The sequence below is a fragment of the Notamacropus eugenii genome, chromosome 1 (genome assembly GCF_028372415.1).
Source record: "Notamacropus eugenii isolate mMacEug1 chromosome 1, mMacEug1.pri_v2, whole genome shotgun sequence".
Classification (NCBI taxonomy): domain Eukaryota; kingdom Metazoa; phylum Chordata; class Mammalia; order Diprotodontia; family Macropodidae; genus Notamacropus; species Notamacropus eugenii.
The window spans coordinates 706,496,546-706,520,942 of NC_092872.1; the positions used below are offsets into that span (position 1 = coordinate 706,496,546).

The 24,397-nt window shown below is 40.3% G+C and overlaps 1 protein-coding gene across 5 annotated transcripts in view; it reads left to right on the forward strand.

The window, feature by feature from the left end:
• ACSF3 (acyl-CoA synthetase family member 3) overlaps nt 1-24,397 on the forward strand; it is a 250,324-nt gene that overhangs the window by 146,567 nt on the left and 79,360 nt on the right. The window lies entirely within an intron of this gene.

Genomic DNA, 24,397 nt, shown 5'->3' on the forward strand with positions numbered 1-24,397 from the left:
CTTGGCCTAGTCAGTGTTGAAATTTGCTGGGTGTGGGATCCTGAACAAGCCCCTTACTTCTCTGTGATTTAGTTTCTTCATTCATAAAATGGGTATGATTGTACTACCTACCTTACAAAGTTGGGAGGAAAGTTTTTACTTCACATACACATACACACACAGGGTGTGGTTTTTAAAAATTTCTAAAATATTATATATTTTATTCTGAAATATATTTTAAAAACTTTTTAAGGTCCCTAAAGTTTTAGTGCCATTTTAAGCTATTAAGATATATGCCTATATGTTCATATATGTATGGATGTGCATATATGTCTGCCTATACACACAGTGTATCCAGAAAATATTAGTGCAGTTTTAAGCTTAAAACCTCATGTGTATATGCAGACACATGCATGCACATATACATATATATGTACATGTGTGTACATGCATGTGTTGATATATTTTGATGATGATTAAGAAAAAGGAAGACACTAGAAACTGTCTTGCATTCTTTGCATTCTTTCTTGGAGATTGCCCTGTGTTCCCTTTCAGACCATCTCTAAAGGACATGGGCATTTAGTGGGAAAATATTATGACCAGATGAGGTGAAATGACCTGATTCCATGGAGCAAGGTAAAATGGAAGTGTCTACGATGGACTCATGTGGGTCCTGTCTGTGGGTTCTCTCTCACTGCCATATTCCAAATGGAAGCTACTCCAGGAGCTCCAGCTTTCCAGGTAGCTGGGCACATGACTCACTTTCTGTGACATGTTTTCTAAAAAAGTATATGGAAATTCAATCATTTTGGATGCACTACAAAGAATCTTCTTGAAATGTAAGCGATCACCCTGACCCATCCCCAACTCTCTTGTTTTGTAAATCAGTCTTTTCTTACATCAGGTGGTGCTGTTTTTTTATTTTGTTTCTTAAAGTGAGGCAGATCTGCGTGAAATTTTGGTTGTCTCCATTTTGGACTCTAGGGTCTGCTTGATCATTGAAAAGGTCAAATTGGTGAGATCAGCTTGTTCTGAATGGTTCATTTTTTTGGTCTTCTCTATTTCTCCCACTCTACCCCCACAACCCCAGTGGAATGAGTCTTGGGTCTATCTCTTCATATTATCAAAAGCCTCACACCATAAAGAGCCCCATTCAGTCATTCCCCCTGACCTCTTCCTGCTGCTAACTAGGATCTAAAGCAGTTTTCATCTGGGTAGCAGAGGACAGGATATTGGACTTGAAGTTAGTAAGTTGGTGTTGTTCAGTCATTTACCAATCGTGTCCAAACTCTCTGTGACCCCTTTTGGAGTTTTCTTGGCAAAGATACTGGAGTGGTTTGCCATTTCTTTCTCTAACTCACTTTACAGATGAGAAAACTAAGGCATATAGGGTGAAGTGACTTGCCCAGGGTCACACAGCTAGTAAATGTCTGAGGCCAGATTTGAACTCCAAAAAATGAGTCCTCCTGACTCCAGGCCTAGCATTCTATCCACTGTGCCACCAAGCTGCCCTGGAGTCTGTAATACCTGAGTTCAGATGTTGGCTCAGTCGTTTATTATCCTTGTGATCCTGGGCAAGTGACTTAACCTTTTCTCATCTACAAAATGGAATTAATAACAACACCTGCCTCATGGAGCTATTATGAAAATCAGCTGAGATAACACATATAACAAGCACTGTATAAGTGCTGGCTATCCTCATCATCATCATTATTTTACTTAATGTTTTTCCATACATTAAAACCTCTTCTTGTGTGTAGCCTGGCAGAGGCAGACCTGGTCTGTTATTCAAAGTGATGAAGGATGACAGTGCGTCATGCAGCACTTGTCAGTGAGAGCCGAAGAGGAGCCAGGAGTAATTTCCATGGGGTCTCAGACGGTTTGTTTTGTTCATCTGGGGATGTCATGACACCTCTGGAATTTACCTGCAGGTCTCATGGCTGCATGTCAGTGCATCCGTTCAACTTGGAGCCTTTGAGAAATGTCTGCTTCCAGGCTGGCTTCCAGAACAGAACATTCTGGGGGTGCCTTCTTTCTCCTCCCCATCACCCCTCCCTCCAAAGCTCTCATCCACTATGTAAGAAGCTGATCAGAGCCTAGGCCCTTTGTCAATGAGAACAGAATGGTGATGTCAGAAATTGGAAGACAGATCCAGTTTTTTGCCTCTTTGTAACTCACCATTGCTATAACCAGAGAAATGTACCCGCCATTCACTTGACAAATCTGATCACAGAATTTTCATTCTGGAAGGGTCCTCATTCCATGGCCATCTAATCCAACCTATATCCCAAAAGGAATCCCCACTTACAACATTCCTGGTAGGTAGTTATCTAGTGCAAACTACTGTTGAGGGTCCCAGTCCACTTACACACTATATAGTTCTGATTTTTAAGCCTTAATATCCCAAGTCTTTTTCCAGTTCCTTTACTGACAATTGTTGATCCCACAACCAATTAACGCATATGAAGAAATAACTACAAGTAGGAAGAAAGGCCAGCATTTAGAACAAAACCCAACTCGAGTCCTCCCTGAGGCAGGGGATGAGGGGAGGTTGGTGAGAATTAACCTGATGTCTGTGAACTTTTTAAAAAAATATTTTGATAATTCTCAGTATAATTGATTTCCTCTGTAGTTCTCTGTATCTTATTTTCTGCATTTTCAAAGGAAGTTCTGAGAAGGGACTTCACCAGACTACCAGAGGGTCCATGGCACAAAAACAACTTAAGAATCCCTGCTCTGATAGACCCATACCCCCAAACTGATCTTGTCCTGGTACTGCCACCATACATAAGGAAACGTCCTAACCTGGGAAGGCAGGTTCATGCTTCAAGCCGAACCCCCAATCCATTCATTTCTTTATGGGGTTTCTATCAGGCTCTGTTCACAAGGAAAAGAGAAGGGAATGCTCCTGGGATTCACTTCACAAGGATACCAGAAGTTTGCAAGGAAAAGGAGCCATTCTTAACTCTTAAATGATCTGTGTTCTCTCTGCACCAGAGAAGAATCTATTTTTAGAAACTTTATATTCAAGGTGGATTCTTCCTGCTTGCTGTACACAAAGCTACCTCACTACTTGCAAAGTACTCTGCAAATGAGACCTTCCCGGCCACTGCAGTGAACCCTCGCCTTCCTACCTTCCCTATCCCAGACATGGCCTTCCTTCTTCCTTCCTGTTCCGACATCAAACAAGCAGCTTGCCCCCACTGCAGGCTGGAGAGGGATTGGGATCTCCTGGTGATAAAGGCATATGTGTGGATGAGAGAGGGAGGAGCCTGTTGTAGTTTTTAATAATAAATAGTCAATAGTTTCTGTGGTCCCTTTGGAGGACATTGTTCTGGTACTCAGGGATTTAGATTACCTTGCTGCTATGGCCAAAACCTTTCCCCTTGCATGATTGGAGCTCTTAGTAAGGGCCAATGAATGAATATGGGGCCAAGGACAGAAATTTGGGAGAGTGAGAGCCCAGCAAGCGCCCCCTGGATAGCAGGGACTTGCCACCCCTCCCGAACCTCAGAGCTCCCATCTTAAAACAAGGAGAATGTGTCCCACTTGATGAAGTCCCCCAAGAAGGGAGGCAGGATTGGGGTTTGGACATGTCTTTATTTGTCTTTTCTCTCCCCCTCTGACCAGAACCCCACCCAGGCACACACAAATTCCCATCCCCATTTTTCTTCTCCTCTTCTCCTCTCTAACTCAGCAACTGTGGTCAAAAAGAGTTAGGTTAGCCTTCTTGGTGTCAGCGGAGTCAAGGTGAGGAGGGAGAAATGGGTCTGCCTTCCCTATAAGAGGGTCTGGGCTCCCATTTCTTACTGGCTTGAAGCGGAAGGGGATAAGGTTTACTGAACTGGGAGAGGATTATAGAGTTTCACAGGGTTTGGAGGATGGATGTTTATACCTAACCCCTAGGGAAAGTAGGTTCAAGACTTTCCCACCTACCACCTCAAAAATATATTTCATATAGAAAGAGAGATATAGATATAGATGTGTATATATATATAATATATGTGTGTGTGTGTGTGTGTAATATTTATATTATAAATTTATAAATCTTATATATAACATACACACATTATATGTATCTATGCATACATACAGTACACTGGAGTGCCTAAAAAAAATAGAGTGTCACATATGGCGAAATAAAAACCCATATCGCTCCACTTCTAATAGATTTACCCCAGTACCGGAAGTTCTTTGGTACTTGAAAGCTTCTGGTAAATAAATACCTTTGCATTAATTTATTCCCTGATGCCTCTGTCCATGGTGGTACACTGTTAGCTTACTGACATGCATTCTACTCATATATCCTGTTTTTCTTTTGTTCATTCCACCTCATTAAAGCAAACTAATCTAGTGGATATAGAACTCTGCTTTCATTATGATTTTAATTCCATATGTAAGAACCATGGCAGTGAAACCACTTCCCATTTTCATCTTAGTATATCACTGCTGCAGCCTCACAAATAGCCCAGAATTGGAAACTTGACTTTCCAATGTCACTCCCATTGTGTCCATCTTCCTTTATTTTTAACTTCATATTTAAAAAAAAAAACCTGCAAATATTTTTTTCCCTTCCTTTAAAAACACTGGAACTGAAACCCTGTGAATTTTGCCAACAGTGAGGTTCAGTGAGTTGATGATGGCAGCAAGCAATGGGAAATGTGGGGCAGTCAGCTTTAAAAAAAAATTTTTTTTTTTAGTCAACACTCCTGATGAATATTTCAGTTGAAAAGGAATAGCATGCATTAATTATTGTAAAGAGATGTCTTTAGGAGAAAATGATTTTGAAATTCAGTTTAATTTCATTGTAATGCGCTGCAAACAGGAAGGGAGTATGTGTGTTTAATTGGCTCTCGGGGGTAAGGCCTGGAAGATGGCATGCCTTTGTCACAGGCCATTAGCGATACAGACTGCATAATGAGAGAGTACAATCAGCTCACAGCTGCTGGCTCCGACGGGGAGAGAATGATATTAAATAGGAATCAGTATAAATTAAACTTAACCCTTTCCTTGGCCAAATCAAATTTGCAATTCAGAAATACTGAAGGGAGCCAGACAACTGTAGAAAGAGTGATTTCCTAGAGGGGTCACAGAACCACTGGCTAGCTCCCTCACCTTTCTGCCTGGCCCTTTCCATCTGTCAGGTATTTTTAGAAATTTGAAGAGGAATACTTGTACTTGGCTTTCATTAACCCTTTCCTTGTCCCCAGATGCCAATGAAGCACCAGTCTCTTTCTCAGCAATGAGGAATTGTCCTCTTGCCATTTGATACTCAAGACTACCAAGCAGAATTCTTTCTTCTGCCCCTGGCTTCTATTCCAGATGCCAAAGGAGAACTGAAAGAGCCCCCTCAACAAAGCCACAGGTTGCACTTACACTCAGTGGGTCGGTATTCCTAGAAAGCAGGGGATTATTAATGCATTGAATGGACATAGTTGTCCAGAAGACTGCTGGCATCTTCATAGCATGGCTCCCTAGGCGTTCTGAATTGGTAGGGGGCAGATGAGTCAGATGCCCTGCTGAGTGGCTGTGATTATCAGACATCCAGAGGTTGGGGGAGGAAGTAATTTGCTGAGACTAGAGTTACTAGACTTTGTGGGAAGGGCGGGGTCCAGAAAGTCAACCAGAAAACTTTGCTCTCCCTCATATAGTATATGCTAAGAAATTATCACAGAAAATCTCAGTAAAGGTCACCAGGAGTTACTGAAGGGAAAAGCATGAGGTGAGGGGTGGGAAAGGAAAGAGATGGGCATGAGGAATGAAGGGAAGGTGAGAAATAAAAAGGCCATGGCCTAAAATCAGCAAATCTTCACCTGTTTTGTATCATGGACTCTTGGAACTCTAGTGAAGCTTTCTCAGAATAACATTTTTAAATGTGTAAAATAAAATGTAGTGGATCACAAAGAAAACCAAAGCTACTGAAATACAATTACCAATATAGAGAAAGGAAAAAAAAGTTCATGGATCCCAGATTAAGAATCTCTAATTTAATGCAACCAACTTGAGGGAGGAAGGTGGCCCCAGATGCAATGCCATAGTAGCCAGAAAACCCAGAGGGTAAAATAACAGCTTATCAATCCCTCACCAGAGATACTAGACCATGATGAGAGAGAAATGCAGGCTTTGGGAATTGATGAATCCCTCATACCTGCATGAGACAGTTATAGGGTTTCTTTGTTCAGTGAACTTTCTACACAGTGCTTTTTTTTTAAACATCTTTCCATCCTGCCTCCCCTGAACTCCTGGGTGAATTCCATGAGTGAAAGGGGAAAACATCCTCATGATCCAGTTGAGGTCCTCAGTCCCTTTGATTGTAGCTTCCCAGAGGTGACTGACTCCATGACAGTTGCTGCAGCCACTCAGCAGGGCATCTGACTCATCTACCCCCCACCAATTCAGAACATCTAGGGAGCTGTGCTCTGAAGATGCCAGCAGTCTTCTGGACAACTGTGTCCATTCAATGCATTAATAATCCCCTGCTTTCTAGGAATACTGACCCACTGAGTGTAAGTGGAGCAGACCGATATGTAGGGCAGTCATCACTGTCCTAGGTTATCCGTCCTTTGAAAGGCCCATAGCAAGGCATTCATGTCAGGACAACCATGCTTTCTTTCATTGGCATGGGGACTACCTCAGTTGTCCTACTTCATGGCTTAATGGACAATCTTTATGAGTGGTTGAGACCAAACCTGTTGGCCAACTCAGATGAGGAGCCTGTCTGAGTTCCATGGGACTAGCCTTCAGACCCCAGCCCCACACCATTGATAGGCTTCAACTGTAAGGCTCTCCAGCTGGGTTTATATTCTGCTGATATAGCCTTCATTATCACCTCCAAGCTTCAAGGAGCAAAAGCCCTTGTGACCTTTACTTGTCCTTCTTACTCTCAAAGATGAGTATCATTCTTTGTTGTCCCTTCGGGTTACAGATCCAATCCCTTAAAACTGAGCCTGATTTGCAGTTTTCCTTGGTCAGAGGGATGGGGAAGCTAGGTGACATTTGCTAGAGTATTTACTTCACGGCACCATCACTACTCAGTCAAGGAGGCTTTCCCCAACCCTGTGGTCATTTTTAGAGGGGCTAAGTCATGTGAATTCTGGTCTTCTCCACCCCACCTCTGACTCCCTTGTTACAGTAACACCCTGTTTGATTTTGTTGTGTTTTTTTAAGCCTACCACCCTCCCCCTCTTCCCCTCATACCCGCACCCACTGGCAGCTCTTGAATCAGAGAAGTGGCTTTATTTCCGATTCTGCAGGTGCCAAACTGTTTTAATGTGTCCCTACTGCTGATGAGAGGCAATTTGAGCATGATCACAGCAAGACCTTCATCTGTGTCAGTCTGTGGCTACACGCTGACATCCAGCCCAACCAGGGTGATCATGGTGGGCCATTGACAGCATTTGTTGAGAACCCTTCAGGAACATGTGGGAGCTAGCACTCAGCTAGAGAAAGAATGAGAGAGGGATAAAGTTGGAACCAGCGTAGGATGTGGTCACTCTATCACCATAACCACGTTGTAGCACACTCAGGATCGCTCACAACCATTAGAAGATCAGGAGGCTTAGGATTGGCAAGTAATCACTGAATGGAAAAACCTTCAGTGTGCCCTCGTTCCATCTCAGATTAGACCTTCACTAGGATTGGGAGAGTGGCTATGTTCCAGGAATCAAGATGTTAATGACTGGATGAATGAGGAGGAGGCTAAGAAATGGAAGGGAGCCAATAAAAGCAGAAGTGGAAGAGAAAAAGTTCCAGGGACCCTCCCCACATTTAATGTGCCATCCTCATCATTTTAAGAGATCAGTCACCAAAAATTGAGAAAGAGGAGTGACAATCTCATCCATGATTCCAACTCATTTCAGTAAGTGCAAACTCTAATTGTGTTTCCCTCTAAGGTTAGTCTTCCTGATTGTTCAAATTCTGCAGCTCAGTTGGTATCATGAAAATTACTTTGTCAAAACTTTGTTCAGATGAAAGTGGGGGCCTAAGCCAGAGCCTTGTGGAGGCCCTTGGACGACCTCATGGATGGCTGTGACTCTCACTCATATTTTAGCCAGTAGAGGCAGGCTTCCATTCAGTCCATTAATGCCTTGTCCACTGGAGTTATTTGTGGCTATTCAGATTAATTAGGGAGGTTTGCCCTTTTGTTGCAAGGAGTATTCCTTTGGATAGTAAATTGTAATTTTAGAATTCAGAAGAGATGTAGAATTGAGATCACCTATTTAATCTCTATATGTTAGAGATCCATAGGTAATCAATCCCCATTCCTCCTTATTAGTCAGTGCTCTTGACCTGCCCATAAAATTTCATCCCAGAGACGCTAGGCAATCATTTAGTGAAATGAGGAGAATTTGGGCTTTTTTCTTGGCCTCTGCCTTACCTGGGAAGACTCTAAAGAGCCACACAAGAAGAATGATAAGGACAGACCAGATTTCACAGGTAGAAAGAATTCCAGAAAAGAACTTTACCAGTGCAGGTCAGCATCTTGTGTGCAACTTGGAGCCTTGGTGCATTCCCCGAGGAGCTGCAATGTTAAGGGACTTGTCCAGGGTCACATAATCAGTATGTGTCACACTGTCACTCAAGCCTGATCACCCAAAATTTAGAGTGGGAAGCTGAGCCAGCAGACCTGGGCCAGCTGCAAAGTCTGGTCCCTGCCTAATTAAGAATTGGTTGTGTGACACTTCTTCCTTATTTAAGGATCTGGGGGGATGAATAAAAAAAGGAGATAAATGGGTGGATAAAATTCCATTTGCTCTGGCAGAGGAAATCATTTCTCCCTTTTATTTAAGAAGAACCCATAATGTCTCTTTGTTTGCCTTCAGTGGTTGTGGTTCATCCCTGCTAACATCATGCAGTTAAGTGAGAGTTTTCCTAAGGACTTTCCTTTGAGCTTTCCAAGACACAAGCCAAGATGATTCTTACCACTCACTTCCCTGGGAGCCCCCCCACCCCCATCAGAGGGAAGAGCATGGAAAATTAATGCCTCTGAAAAAGATCCTTCATTCCTTGGTCTCTGAAGATTCAGGACTACTTAGCAATAACATCCTTCATTTCAAACCCCTTTAGTCCCAAAGCCTTTCATGTCTCTTTTGAAATTCACTCAGAATCTGGACATCTTGCCTCCACTTGTGAGAACTCAGATTTAGAGGTGACTGTGGCTTCTTCCACCACCATCAACGTCAGGCTCCCCTGTTGGGCGGCATCAGATCTCTGCCCATTGTTATTTGCAGAGCATTAAGGCAAGAAATATTCATTAAATAAAAGTCTAGCATACAGTAAACATTTAATAAATGCTTATTACTCAACTCTTCATCAGCTCTGTTATCTGGGAATTGTACATATCTCCAAACAGATAGCAGCTTTGGGGGCAGCATTTCCTACCCCTATTCACTTCAAATTCATAAACTGCCTTCACTTTTCCTGTAGGACAAGAGTATCTGCTGGGACCTTCCTGAGGTCCAAATGAGATGGGCATGGGGGGCCAAGAATCCACATACAACTTTGGACTATGCAGTCTAATCTCAGAGTTTCCAGATGTGCAGTTGTATTTTTGTTCCCCTGAATTGGCCATTTCTTGATCTTTTCACTCTCCTTCTTTTCCCTTATCTCAACAATAAACCTCTCTTTGCCAACACAGAGTAGAGAATGTTGTAGCTAGCATTTATATAGCTCTTTAAGATTTGCAAAGTGCACTCCAGTTTTTATCCTCGCAATAACCCTGTGAGGTAGGTGGAATTATTATCCCCATTTTAAGGAAGAAGCAACTGAGGAAAACAGAAGTTAAGTGACGAGTATCTGAGGCTGGATTTGACCTCTGGTTTTCCTGACTCCAGAGTCAAGTCCGTGCTCTGTCCATTAAACCAATGTAAAAAGACATTCAAAGGAAGAGCAAAAATGAACAAGAGGAGTTTAGAGGCAATATGGCAAAATGGAAAACGTGTTTGACTTGGACTCAGGAAAGCCCACAGTTTAAATCCTGACTTGGATGCTTGCTAACTATGTGACCCTAGGTAAGTCATGTAATCACTCTGAGCTTCAGTTTCGTTTTCTTCAAAATGGGATGATAATTCTTTTGCTATCTACCTCACAGGATAGTAGGGAGGGAAATGATTTGTAAAAAAAATGGGAGTTGTTACCTTTAGTGCTTCAGATGGGTGCTGTGTGAGACAGTCACTGATTGATAACAAGGGGACTTGATTTATCTTTTGTCTTTGGCCTTGGGAAACAGAGTAGATGGGTGGAAGGCTCTGCGTTCTATTACATTTGGTAAAGCACCTTCATGATGTATTAATAAGTACAACTGACCTAGGCACATTGGCCATTCAAAACCTTAGGCACTGGTGCCACTTAATGGACCCAGGGGATCTGTCATTGCTCTTGCTCCTGCCCAGACATAGAATAGCAGATGGGGTAGCAGTGTGGTAGAGGGGAGAGAGTGCTGAACTGGGAAGAGATCTGAGTTTGAATCCTGACTCAAAGATTTACTAGTTGTGTGTCCCTGGGTTACCCCTTTCCCTTCTCTGAGCTCCAATTTCATAACCTATAAATTGGATATAATCAAACTTATACTGACTTAGCAGGGTTTTTATAAGGAAATTGATCTGTATAGCTTTCTAGACATAGGAACTGTAGTGGTTATTCATTGATGTTCTCATGATCCTAAAGGATTCATATAAGATGTTGGAGGGCTCACAGGAAGACAGGCACACCTATGCACCATTGGTGCAAGTAGAAAGTGGTTAAATCATTCCGGACTTCATTTTTGAATTATACTCCAAAAAAAATAACTAACTTATTCATAACCTTTGACCTAGTGATCCCTATGGGAACATACATACCTGCTAAAAGTCAAAGACAGAGACAAAGATCACAATATGTAACTCAATCAATCAATAAATATTTATTAAGCTCTTTATAGCAATACATTGTGGTATAATAAAGAACTGGGATCAAACAACTGCCCACTGATTAGGCTATGCCTGGGGGAAATTAATATATAAATTAAGTGGAATATTATTGTTCAGTAGGAAATTACCTGTAAGAAGAATTTAGAGAAATTTGGGAAAATTTATATAAACTCATAGGGGGCGAGGGGCAGGGAGAGAAACAAGAGAACAGTCTATATAATGACCTGAACAGTGTTAAAGAAAACATCACCAAAGGAAACTGAGCTCTACGTTATTGAAAAGTCAGTGTAGTTCTTAGGAGAACAGATAGATACTGAAACATATTTTGTCTTTCATGGTGGAGAGGTGAGGAACAGTGTCATATTGGGTCCCAGTATTCGATATTTTTGCTGAACTGTTTTTCTTTGTCACATGGTGGGGTTCAGTCTGGAGAAAGATGGGAAATTATGAAAGGACAAGAAGTATCAATGAGAGTATTTTTCTAAGAGTAAATATAATTTGTAAAGGATACAACTTTCTCCTAGGCATTCCAAAGTAAGGAATAAGCTAGCTATGAAAATTCTTTCTGCTACTCAGTTTACTTTAACAAGTAATGCAATTTTGCTTCATTGAAAGATTCCGGTTTAATAATGATAATAATAATAATAAATGAGCATTTACTAAGAGACTGTTGTGTGCCAAATACTGTGCTAAGTGCTCAGGATACAAAAAAGAAGTTTGAAAAACCAGCTCCTTGTAAGGAGCTTATAATCTAATTGGGGAGACAGCATGCAAACAAATACATACAAAACAAACCATATCAAATAGAAAATAACAGAGGGAGGACATGAGTTAAGAGGGATAGAAAAGGCTTCCTATAAAAGGTAGGATTTTAGTTGGGACTTAAGGATGCCAGAGAAATCAGCAAGTAGAGATGAAGAGGAAGGGCATTCCAGGCATGGAGAACAGCCAGAGAGAATATATGCAGTAGAGGGATGGCACGTCTTGTTCATAAACAGCCAGGAGGCCAGTGACACTGGATTGAAGGGTTCATGGAGGAGAATAAGGTATAAGAAGACTAGAAGGGTAGGAGGACTAGGTTAGGAAGGGCTTTGAAAGTCCTTCAAATACAAAATGCTTTGTATTTGATACCAGAGGCAATAAGGAGTCAGTGTGGTTTATTTAGTTGGGGGAGAGGGGAGCGGGGAACACAGTTGGACCTGTGTCTTAGAAACATCACTGGTGGCTGAATGGAGAATGGATTGGAGTGGGGAGAGATTTGAAGCAGGCAGACCCAACAGCAGCTATTGCTGTAGTCCAGGCGTGAGGTGCTGAGAGCCTGCATAGTTGGAGGGGAGGGAGAGGCAAGTGTTAGTATCAGAGGAGAGAAGAGGGCATATGAGAGAAACTGCTAAGATGAAATCAATAAGCCTTGGCAGCATATTGGATATGGGTGGGGAGGGGCAATTCAGGATAGGGAATAGTTGAGGATGATTCCTAGGTTTTGGGTCTGAGGTATTAGAAGGATGGTGCTCCTCCAGTTAGTAACAAGGAAGGTAGGGGAGGGAGTGGAGTTTAGGGGAAAAGACAGTGAGTTCTGTTTTGGACATATTTAGTTTAAAATGTCTACTGGACATCAAGTTCTACATATTTAAAAGGCAGGAAGAGATGCATGATTGGGGATCAGCAGAGAGACTGGAGCAGGATAGGTAACTTTGAGAATCATCAGTACACAGATGGTAATTAAGTTCATGGTAGCTGATGAGATCCCCATGTGAAGTAATATAGAGGGAGAAGAGAAGAGGGGCCCAGAACAGGACTCTGAAGGGACACCTACAGTTAGAGGGTGTGATCTGGAAGAAGATCCAACAAAGGAGACAGAGAAGGAGCGTTCGGAGAGATAGGAGAGAATGGTGCCCCAAAAACCTAAAGACAGGAGAGTATCAAAGAAGAGACAGTGATCAGCAGTGCCAGTATTTGACCAACAGCATCATTAAGTGCCAGAAGACACTGGCCAATGCCAAATTGGCCAAAACATTTGGAGCAGGGATTCTTTTTTTATTATTATTTATTTGTTTATTTTTAGTTTTCAACATTCATTTCCAGAAGATTTTGAGTTCCAAATTTTCTCCACATCTCTCCCCTCCCCCTACCCCAAGAAACTGCATTCTGATTACCCCTTACCCCAATCTGCCCTCCCTCCTATCACACCCCTCCTTCCCCTTATCCCCATCTTCTCTATTTTCTTGTAGGGCAAAATAGATGTCTATACCCTATTACTTGTATTTCTTATTTCCCAGTTGCATGTAAAAACAATTTTTTAAATTTATTTATTTAACTTTTAACATTCATTTTCACAAAATTTTGGGTTCCAAATTTTCTCCCTTCCCCCCATTTCTCCCTTCCCCCCACCCCAAAACGCCGAGCATTCTAATTGCCCCTATCACCAATCTGCCCTCTTTTCTAACATCCCTCCCTTCCCTTGTCCCCATCTTCTCTTTTGACCTGTAGGGCCAGATAACTTTCTATACTCCATTACCTGTATTTCTTATTTCCTAGCAGTAAGAACAATACTCAACAGTTGTTCCTAAAACTTTGACTTCCAACTTCTCTTCATCCCTCCTTCCCCACCCATTCCCTTTGGGAAGGCAAGCAATTCAATATAGGCCATATCTGTGTCGTTTTGAAAATGACTTCCATAATAGTCATGTTATGTAAGACTAACTATATTTCCCTCCATCCTATCCTGTCCCCCATTGTTTCTATTCTCTCTTTGGATCCTGTCCCTCCCCAAATTGCTCCCTCCTCCCATTGCCCTCCCTTCCATCATCCCCCCCATCCTGCTTATCCCCTTCTCCCCCACTTTCCTGTATTGTAAGATAGGTTTTCATACCAAAATGAGTGTGCATTTTATTCCTTCCTTTAGTCGAATTGATGAGAGTAAGCTTCATGTTTTTCTCTCACCTCCCCTCTTTTTCCCTCCACTGAAAAGTCTTTTGCTTGCCTTTTTTGTGGGAGATAATTTGCCCCATTCCATTTCTCCCTTTCTCCTCCCAATATATTTCTCTCTCACTGCTTAATTTCATTTTTTTTAAGATATGATCGCATCCTATTCAATTCACTCTGTGCTCTCTGTCTGTGTGTGTGTGTGTGTGTGTGTGTGTGTGTGATCCCACCAACTACCCAGATACTGAAAAGTTTCAAGAGTTATAAATATTGTCTTTCCATGTAGGAATGTAAACAGTTCAACTTTAGTAAGTCCCTTATGATTTCTCTTTGCTGTTTACCTTTTCATGCTTCTCTTCATTCTTGTGTTTGAAAGTCAAATTTTCTTTTCAGCTCTTGTCTTTTCATCAAGAATGCTTGAAAGTCCTCTATTTCATTGAAAGACCAATTTTTCCCCTGAAGTATTATACTCAGTTTTGCTGGGTAGGTGATTCTTGGTTTTAGTCCTAGTTCCTTTGACTTCTGGAATATCATATTCCATGCCCTTTGATCCCGTAATGTAGAAGTAAAAACAATTTTTAACATTCGTTTTTAAAACTTTGAGTTTCAACTTCTCTCCCATCCTCCCTCCCTCCCCACCCATCCCCACTGAGAAGGTAAGCAATTCAATATAGGCTGTACATGTGTAGTTATGCAAAAGACTTCCATAAAAGCCATATTGTGAAAGACTATATTTCCCTCCATCCTATCCTGCCCCCCATTTATTCTATTCTCTTTTGACCTTGTCCCTCCCCAAAAGTGTTTACTGTAATTACCCCCTCCTTCCATTTGCCCTCGCTTCTATCATGCCCCCCAATTCTCTCCTTCTTCCCTACTTTCCTGTAGTGTAAGATAGATTTTCATACCAAATTGAGTGTGCGTGTTATTCACTCCTTAAGCCAAATGTGATGACAGTAAGCTTCACTTTTTCCCTCTCATCTTTCCTCTTTTCCTCTCCATTGAAAAAACTTTTTCTTGCCTCTTTTATGAGAAAGAATTTGCCCCATTCCATTTCTCTCTCTCTCCCTCTCCCAATATATTCCTCTCTCAACCCTTAATTTTATTTTTTTAGATATCATTCCTTCCTATTCAAGTCACCCTGTACCCTCTGTCTATGTGTATATAATCCCTCCAACTACCCAAATACTGAGAAAAGTCTCAAGAGTTACAAATATTATCTTTCCATGTAGGAATGGAAACAGTTCAGCTTTAGTAAGTCCCTTATGATTTCTCTTTTCTGTGTACCTTTTCATGCTTCTCTTGATTCTTGCATTTGAAAGTCAAATTTTCTATTCAGCTCTGGTCTTTTCATCAAGAATGCTTGAAAGTCTTCTATTTCATTGAATGACCATTTTCCCCCCTGAAGCATTATACTCAGTTTTGCTGGGTAGGTGATTCTTGGTTTTAATCCTAACTCCTTTGACTTCTGGAATATCCTGTTCCAAGCCCTTCGATCCCTTAATGTAGAAGCTGCCAGATGCTGTGTTATCTTGATTGTATTTCCACAATACTTGAATTGTTTCTTTCTGGCTGCTTGCAATATTTTCTCCTTGACCTGAGAACTCTGGAATTTGGCTACAATATTCCTAGGAGTTTTTCTTTTGGGATCTCTTTCAGGAGGTAATCAGTGGATTCTTTCAATATTTATTTTACCCTTTGGTTCTAGAATATCCAGGCAATTTTCCCTGATAGGGTAGTCCCATAATTTTTCAGTTGTCTCTCCTGGATCTGTTTTCCAGGTCATTTGTTTTCCCAATGTGATATTTCACATTGTCTTCTATTTTTTCATTCCTATGGTTTTGTTTTATAATTTCTTGATTTTTCATAAAGTCATTAGCTTTCATCTGCTCTCTTCTAACCTTTAAGGAATTATTTTCTTCATTGAGCTTTTGGATCTCCTTTTCCATCTGGTCAATTCTGCTTTTTAGGGCATTCTTCTCCTCATTGGCTTTTTGAATCTCTTTTGTCATTTGAGTTAGGCTATTTTTTACAGTGTTATTTTCTTCAGCATTTTTTAGGTTTCCTTTAGCAAGCAGTAGACTCGTTTTTCTTGATTTTCTTGTATCACTCTCATTTCTTTTCCCAATTTTTGCTCTACTTCTCTTACTTGATTTTCAAAATCCTTTGTGAGCTCTTCCATGGCCTGAGACCAATTCATATTTTTCTTGGAGGCTTTGGATGGAGGAGCTTTGACTTTATTTTCATCTGCTTGCATGCTTTGATCTTTCTTGTCACCAAAGTCAGATTCTATAGTCTAATTATTTTTCCAGTTTTTGCTTATTTCCCCAGCCATTTACTTGACTTTTGAGCTCTTTGTCAAGGTAGTTCTCTCTTTCCAGTGGGGGGGGGGGGGTGTACTATCAACCACTCTATCCCCCCACAATCTGTGGGCCTAGAGCTCCAGAAACCAGTGGCTGCAGTTGCCCCTGCTGCTGCCATGGCTGCCACCAGTTCCTCCACTCCCCCTCCCTCTTCTGTTGCCCTAGGGCTAGGGCCGGAGCACTTCACTCTTCTGCACTGGTCGCACAGGCTTTTCCCACTGACCTTCCAATTTATCCTCAGCATTTTGGGGTCATGAAGTCTGGAAACCACCGCAGGTGTGAGTGATTCAGTCTCCCCAAGGCCTGCTCAGGTCCTGTCTGTACCAACATAGCCCAAGCTGGACTGCACTCTGCTCCCAGCATGGCACAATAGACACTTCCCAGCAGCCTTCCAAGCTGTCTTGGTGTGTGGTTTCTGCAGCTCCAGAATTTGTTTACAGCCATTTTTTACAGGTATTTGGCTGGGTTTGGCTGGAGTGCTCTAGAAATTCTGTGTTGTTACTCTACCATCTTGGTTCCACCCCTCTAGAGCAGGGATTCTTAAGCTTTGTCATGGATCCCTTTGACAGTCAGTCTGGTGAAGTCTATGGGCCTCTTCTCAGAATCTTGTTTTTAAATGCATAAAGTAAAATGCATAAGATAATACTAGCACCTGCCTCCCAGGGCTGGTATGAGGATCATGAGGAGTGATAGGTGTAAAGTTCTTAATAAACCTTAAATCGCTACATAAATAGTGACCATTGTTAGCTGTTATTATTTTTAAAAACCAAGGTCACAGACCCCCCAACTTAGAGGAAGGGGAAAAGGCCAAGGGAGGTGTTAAAAGGCCAGATGAATATGATCTGACAGTTCCTCTTAGAGGACTTCATTGCTAGCATTTTTCTTGCCAACCCCTTGGCAAATGATCTGAGCTTCCCAGCACAAGAGGAGAGCTGGTATCAGAACCCTCCCATGTGACTGCCAAGCCACCTTGGCCAAAGACAGACTCGTTCTTTTCTACAATCACTTCCTAATAAAGAGTCCTTCCCAGTGGGTGATACAGACCCATGGTTGCCCATTTTACTTCATTTGGCTTTTCCTCAATCACTCCAGCCCCCCACCTCCCACCCAGACATCTCTCTTCTGAGCTTTCCCAACCCTTTTGTCTATGCCACTAATGTGGGGACTTAATCTTGTGCTATTTTGTTCAGTAGAACAAAGTCTGTGTAAGTCCTTGAGGGCAGGAAGCATGCTTTATTTACATGGTTCTGTATTCTCTGCCTTCCCTCCTGTCTTCTCTATATCCAGCACAAGACTCATAGAGGCGTCCAACTTAGTGAGATTCTTTGTATGTCCCAAATGCCATGACCTCCCCAGTTCTCTGTGCTCCTCTTGTAAGTGCTGGGCATACTGGAATTTAAAGTCAAGGCCATCTGACAAACACAGCTAACACTGATTTGTCCACATAGTGTCTAAAGCAGATGAACCTGACTCAAGAATTCCAGCCCTGTATCTAACTCAAATACAAGTCAGCTTACATATTCACTTAGAAAACCACAAATTAACATTATCTGTGTTGTAGTGTGTTTTTATTTGTTTTGTTAAATATATCCCAGTTACATTTTAATCTGGTTGGGGCTGGAAGTTTTGCTGGTTGAGCCTCTAACTTGACACTTCTGTTCTAAAAATATGTATAGAAACAGAAATCTCAGCTATTTTCCCAAGTATGCGCTTTTCTTACAGTCCAGGATAGGGCACAGCAGCCTTGTCCTAAGGAATCTAGTACCTCAAGGGACTGCATCGGCAGTAGACGATAAGATCACGCAGGCACGGTTTCCCTGAGGGAATGCAGGCTGCCGTTAAAATTTGCCCATACATCCAGAAAATTAGAATCTGGTGTATTTGGGGAGATTTATTTTCAATTACAGGTTAAGCCAGAGACATGAAATAGCACTGGATTTGAAAGCAGTGCATAAATCCTGCTCTAAATCCCTGTATCTCAGCCCCATATAATAAGATTTTATTGATTGCTATATTGTATCTGTCAGAATAAAATTCACTTAATGCATGCATCCGAGCTGAGAAGATAGGAGGCTCATTGGTAGTAGAATATGATTCAGGAATCAATGCCCTTTGATTAATATGTTGTTAAGAAAGTAAGAGTTATTTAACTTGTTTGATGTGCATTTGAAAACGATGACTCATGTCTTTGAAGCTTCCTACTTGGGCTGTGCAGAGAAACCCTGGGACAATTTCATATTTTTAAGCCTTTCTTCTTTGCATTCTTGAGTTCTTTGCAGATCTCTCAGAGATTATACTGCAGCTCTCGTGAACTGGGATGAAAACTTATTCTGAAGACCCTAATTCACTTGATTGAGGGGTTAGAACCCCGATGAATAGAGAATGATAGAATATTTGAGTTGGAAGGGTCCCTTCGAGACTCTTTTTCATCCAGCCTCCTTCCTCATACACAAATCATCTTTCTCCTTTACTCCCTAAACAGAATTCCTAAACAGCTGGCAAACTCAAAGCCTCTTCCCAATGGAGAAAAAAATACGGGAGAGAATCCTAAGAAGCTGTAGAATATTGGGACCATGTTAAGAGACTGTTGGGGGAGGTGTGAACATTTATCTCTCTGTACTCAATCTCCAAACTTCTATAGGTGTATCATATATAAATATATATATATGCATATATGCACATATAGGTATGTGTATGTATATGTGTATATCTATATACACATTTTATACATGTATATATTTTTAAATATCTATGTGTATATGTGTATGCTTGTGTATGTACACATGTGTTTTGTGTATATACATATATACAAAATTGAAATTAATTTGATTGTGAAGATTTGAGGCCATGTGATCTTTGGAAATGATCAGGCATATTTAGGTTAAAAGGTTAGAGTATTTAAGAAATGCAGAATGGTATAATGAGCTGAAGCTATGAAAAGGAAGGAGGAAGGGAGGGAAGAATGAAAGTAGAGATGGAGGGAAGGAAGGATGTATTAAGTGCCTACTATGTGTTAGGCAGTATGAAAGCTTTACAAATATGAACCATTTGAAACTCAGAACAAACTTGTAAAGTAGGTAATACTACTACGTCCATTATGCAGTTGAGTAAACTGAAGCAGAGAGCAGGTAAGTAACTTGCCACTAGTGGGTTAAGCCAAATTTTAATTCAGTTCTCTCTGATTCCAGGCCCAACATGCATTCTGTGCCACGGTGTCATCCAGGACTGAGGTGCAGGATACACCCAGAGTTAAGGGTTGGGACAGAAATGAAGATCTAGCCAAGAAAACTGAGAAGGAATAGTTAGACAGGTAGGAGAAGACCTGGGAGAAATCCAGGAAGGAAAAAATATTCAGGCAGAGGAGATGGTCAATAGCACTGGAAACTATAGAGACATTAGTAAGAATGAGGAGTGAGAAAAAGCATCTACTTGGCCATAAAGAAATCTCAGGTAATTTTAGAGAGAGCAGTTTCAGTCAAGTAACTGGGTAAGAAACCAGACTACAAGGGATGGAGAAGTGGGTGAAGTTGAAGAAATGGAGGCAGCAAACTTACACAGATTTTTTTTTTTTAATTTGCACGTGACAAGCAAAGTCAGTGGCCCAGTGGGCAGTGCACTGGACTTGCAGATAGTCAGACCAGAGATCAAATCTGGCCTCAGATACTTACTAATCTGTATGACAGAGTAATTCACTTAACCTCTAACAGCCTCAATTTCCTCATTTGTAAAATGAACATAATAACAGCACCTACTTCACAGGGTTGTTTTGAAGATCTGATGAGATAACATGCAAAGTACTTTGCAGACCTTAAAACGCTACGTAAATGCTAGGCATTATTATGTGGAAAATGACCATGAGAAATGCCCCTTAGATCCTCTGCAATGACACTCTATACTGCTGCCCCTGGGTGCTGAATTTTTTGAATGTTTTATGATAAGCTGGTACTGAACAATTGTAGCTTGACTTTAGCCTTACCATTCATTGTTTCCGTATTCACTGTGGAAATTACATACAGATCAGTTGTTCCTGACCAAGGCACACAGGTAGTTTTGCAAGAAGACTCTGGTAATGTAGAAACAACCTCTGTGCGACTCTGAGAAAGTAAGCCATGACCTCACTGCCCTCCCCTGTACAAATCTCCTTTACAGTATTGTCGGAAGGAATAAATAATAGAAATGATGCCAGAGTGCGCTGCAGATAAAAATGCTAAATAATAGCTGAGCTTGCCACAGTGAAATGTTATTCCTAATGCACTTAAACAACTGCATTCTGCTCCTTCTTTCCGGGACATGTCTACCTTACCCTGGGAATAGGTTAGCCATGATGCAGAAATTCTACAACTCAACTCTGCTCCAGCCATGTGCATCAAGGCTTGAAAAATAGTTTCAAAAATTAGTCTCAAGTGTCAAGGTTTAGGCATCCGCTTAACTTAACTTTTTTCCTTCTTTACTTCACTACCTCCAGCTCCCACAGCTGGGAGTGAGGTGTGGGCCTTCCCACCTGCTCGAGAGACAGCCTCTAAACTGTTCTCCTGTTAGTATTTCATTTTCCGCATGTACCTGCAGGAGAGGAAGAGAAGACTGGAAAGAAGTTGAGGGGGAAAGGTGAAAAATGATAGAGGAAGAGAATGGGAAATGGTAGTATCTTTTCTTTCAGAGAGAAGATACCCATGGTATAATGGAAAGAAGACAGGAGTATATAGATAGAGCACTAGGTTTGGAGACGGTGGACCTTATTAGCTCTGTGACCCACAGGGACTTCACTTGACCCTTCTGAGTTTCAGTCTTACTATCTGTCAGAGAGGGCAAATAATACATTGCTCACTTCACAAGGCTGTATGAATAAGGTAATTTGTAAAACTGAAAGTCTTGTTAACCAGTATCAGTCAGATTCTTTTTCTTTCTCTACTTCCTTCTTCTTTGTAAATTGCAAGGAATGGGGAAAGGGGGGAGTGATGGTGATAGAGTGAAATATATAATTAACAATCGTAATAGTGAATGTGAATGGGATAAACTCAACCGTAAAGTGGAGGAGATGAACAGATTGGATTTTAAAGTAGGATCCAAGAGTATGTTGTTTATGTGAAACACATTTGAAATATAAAGATTCACACAGAGTTTAAAATGAGGTCCTAGAAAAGGATTTTTTATGCTTCAGGAGAATTCAGAAAAGCAAAGATAGTCATGATCTCAAGCAAAGTAATAGCAAAAATAGTTAATTAAAAGAGGAAAGAAAGGAAACGTTATGCTTAAGGATACCATAGACAAGGAGTTAATATCAGTTATATGTAATATACTCAATGACATGGCATCTAAGTAATCAAAAAAAATTTAATCAAAGTACATGGAAAAATAGACAAAACTGTAATAGTTGGGGACCTCAATGTGACCCCTTCCAGACCTAGACAAATCTAAAAAAATGATAGGTGAGAAAGAACTTAGCGTGGTTTTCTTTAAACTTCTTTAAAGTTAAAAATTATCTATTTATGGTGATTAAGAGATGGGAAAAGAAAAGAATATGCACATTTCTCAGCTGGGTAAGACATCTTTTCAAAAGTTGACTGTGTGTCAGAGGCATAAAAACCTCATAAACAAATGCAGAAAAGAAGAACAATTAAGCATATCCTTCATAGACTAAAATGCAATAAAACTTATCAAAAAAAGGAATTTGAAGAAAGGACTAAAAATAAATAAAATAATTGGAAAGAATAAATCTTAGAAATAATAACTTCATCAAAGAAAACAACAAGACACAAAATCAAAACTTTTGAGATATGGTCCTTAGGAAAAATTTTATATCTCTAAATACTTTCATAAATAAAAGAGAGAAAGAACAAATCAGTGAATTGGGCGTGCAACGTTAAAAAAAATTAGAAAAACAACAAGTCAAAAAGCCCACAAAAGTTAAAAGTCTGAAAATCAAAAAAGAAACAATTTTTTAAAGTGTAAGATTGACCAAAAAGAGAGGGAAAAGCTAGTGCACTAGGCACATAGTTAGCTAATCTGATCATTTAAAAGAGAAAGAAACAAATTGCCAATATGAAAAATGAAAAAGGAGCATTCACAACAAATGAAGAGGAGATAAGGAAAATTATTTAAAACTGTTTTGCCAATTAAATGCCAGTAATATTGATAATTTGAATGAAATGTGTAAGTATTTTTTTTAAATAACAAAATCCCCAGATTAGCAGAATAAGTAAGAATTTAAATTATCCAGAACCTGCACCAGCATACCATCATGGAACTGGTATACAATACTGATGAACTTTTCCAGGCAATCAAATTTTGCCATGATCTTCCACAAATCTTCACAACTGATAGCATCAAAGGCCTTGATCAGATCAAGAAATGTGCACAGACCTCTCTTCTGCTCCTGGCATTTCTCTTGGAGTTGTTGGGCAGCAAACACCATGTTGACCATCCCTCAGCCCTTTCTGAAGCCACACTCGCTCTCAGGTAGATGACCATCTTCCAGGTGAAGGATCAGCCTATTAAAGAGGACTCTGGCAAGAATCTTGCTGGCAATGACTAAGAGAGAGAGATCCCCCTGTGATTATCACAGGTGACTACAAAAACCAGAGAAAGAAAACTACATACAAGTTCCTGTAATGAATATCAGCACAAAAATACTGGATAAAATATTAGCAAAAAACTACAATAATGCATTTTTTAAAAGAGTATATACTGTGACTAGGCCAGGAATGCAGATTTTATTTAATGTTAGGGAACTATAAACATAATAGGTCATACTAAGAAGAAAAAATAAAATCACAATTTTATCACAATAGATGTAAAAAAAGCTTTTTGATAAAATGCAACATGCTTTTATGTAAAAAAAATGTAAATATGGCACAAATGGATTATTCCTTAAGATTATAAATAAAATGTTTAAAAGCAAGAGCTAGAAGTAGTAGTAATGGTGAAATACTATAGGCCTTTCCAGTAAATTCAAGGATGAAACAAGGATATCCATTGTCACTACTATTATTTCATATGGTTACAAAAATGCCCATTACTATAGCAAGAAGATAAGAAAAAGAAATCGTAGGAGTCAGCCAAAGCACAGAGGAAAAATCATTGCTTTTTGCAAATGGTATGATAGTTTACTTAGAGAAAGGGAGTCAGCTAAAAGTTTATTGCAACAATTGATTACTTTTTCCATGCTTCTTAGCATAAGAAAATGTTCATATAGGTTGACATTAGGACAGTTCATAATAATGTAAAGGAAAAAATAGGAATAAAAGAAAAATATAAAATTGTCATATAAATGTAGATTGTTATTAGCCATTCTTAGCCAAGCCTACCTGCCCCCAAGTAACAATATGATCATTACACAACTAAGCATATAACCCAAGGAAGTCAAAGACATGAACATGGGTCCAATAAATAAAATATTCCTTTCATAATAGCATTTATAATAGTGCCCACAGTGTGCCAGGCATTGTGCTAAGTGCTTTACAAATATTCTCTTATTTGATCTTTACAATAACCTAGGAGCTGAGTGCTATTAGTATCCTTATCTTACAACTGAGAAAACTAAGGCAAATAGAGATTAAGTGACTTGCCCAAGGTCACACAACCAGTAAGTATCTAAGGTCAGTTTTTAATTCAGTACTTCTTGACTTTGGGCCCAAGGTTCTATCCACTGTACCACTTAGCTGTCTCAAATATTTTATTTAATAAGCACTGTGTTACCAAAGAATTTAAAGCAAAGTGGTTCCCATTAGTTTTATGATGCCATTCTAGTCCTCTCTTTCCTTCTTTCTTCTCTTTCTCCCCATTGAATGAAATGGATTTCTGTACCCGTCTGTGTGTGTGTGTGTCTGTGTGTCTGTGTGTGTGTGTGTATGTATTCCTTCTTGTTTTGACCAGTTCAGTTGGGAGGGAGGTCCTCCTCACTCTCTGTGTTCATATAGATGTTTACCTGTGTACCATGATTACATGAGATTATTTTCCCTAATTTTCCTTTCCCTCCCCATTGAGTGCATTCCTTCTCTCCTCTTAATTCTTTTCTTGAAATCATCAAAATATAACAAAACTACTCTCAGGTGCTGTCTAATTGGAATCCTTCTGTGACTCCAGAACATGATAGGGATCTGAGGGGATACATGTATCATCTCCCCGTATTTGAATGTATGCAGTTTAACCTTAAACTCATGTTTATCTTTTCATGTAACTTCAGAAAAATGATGGTTTATGAATAAATATAATGGAATATGATGGTAT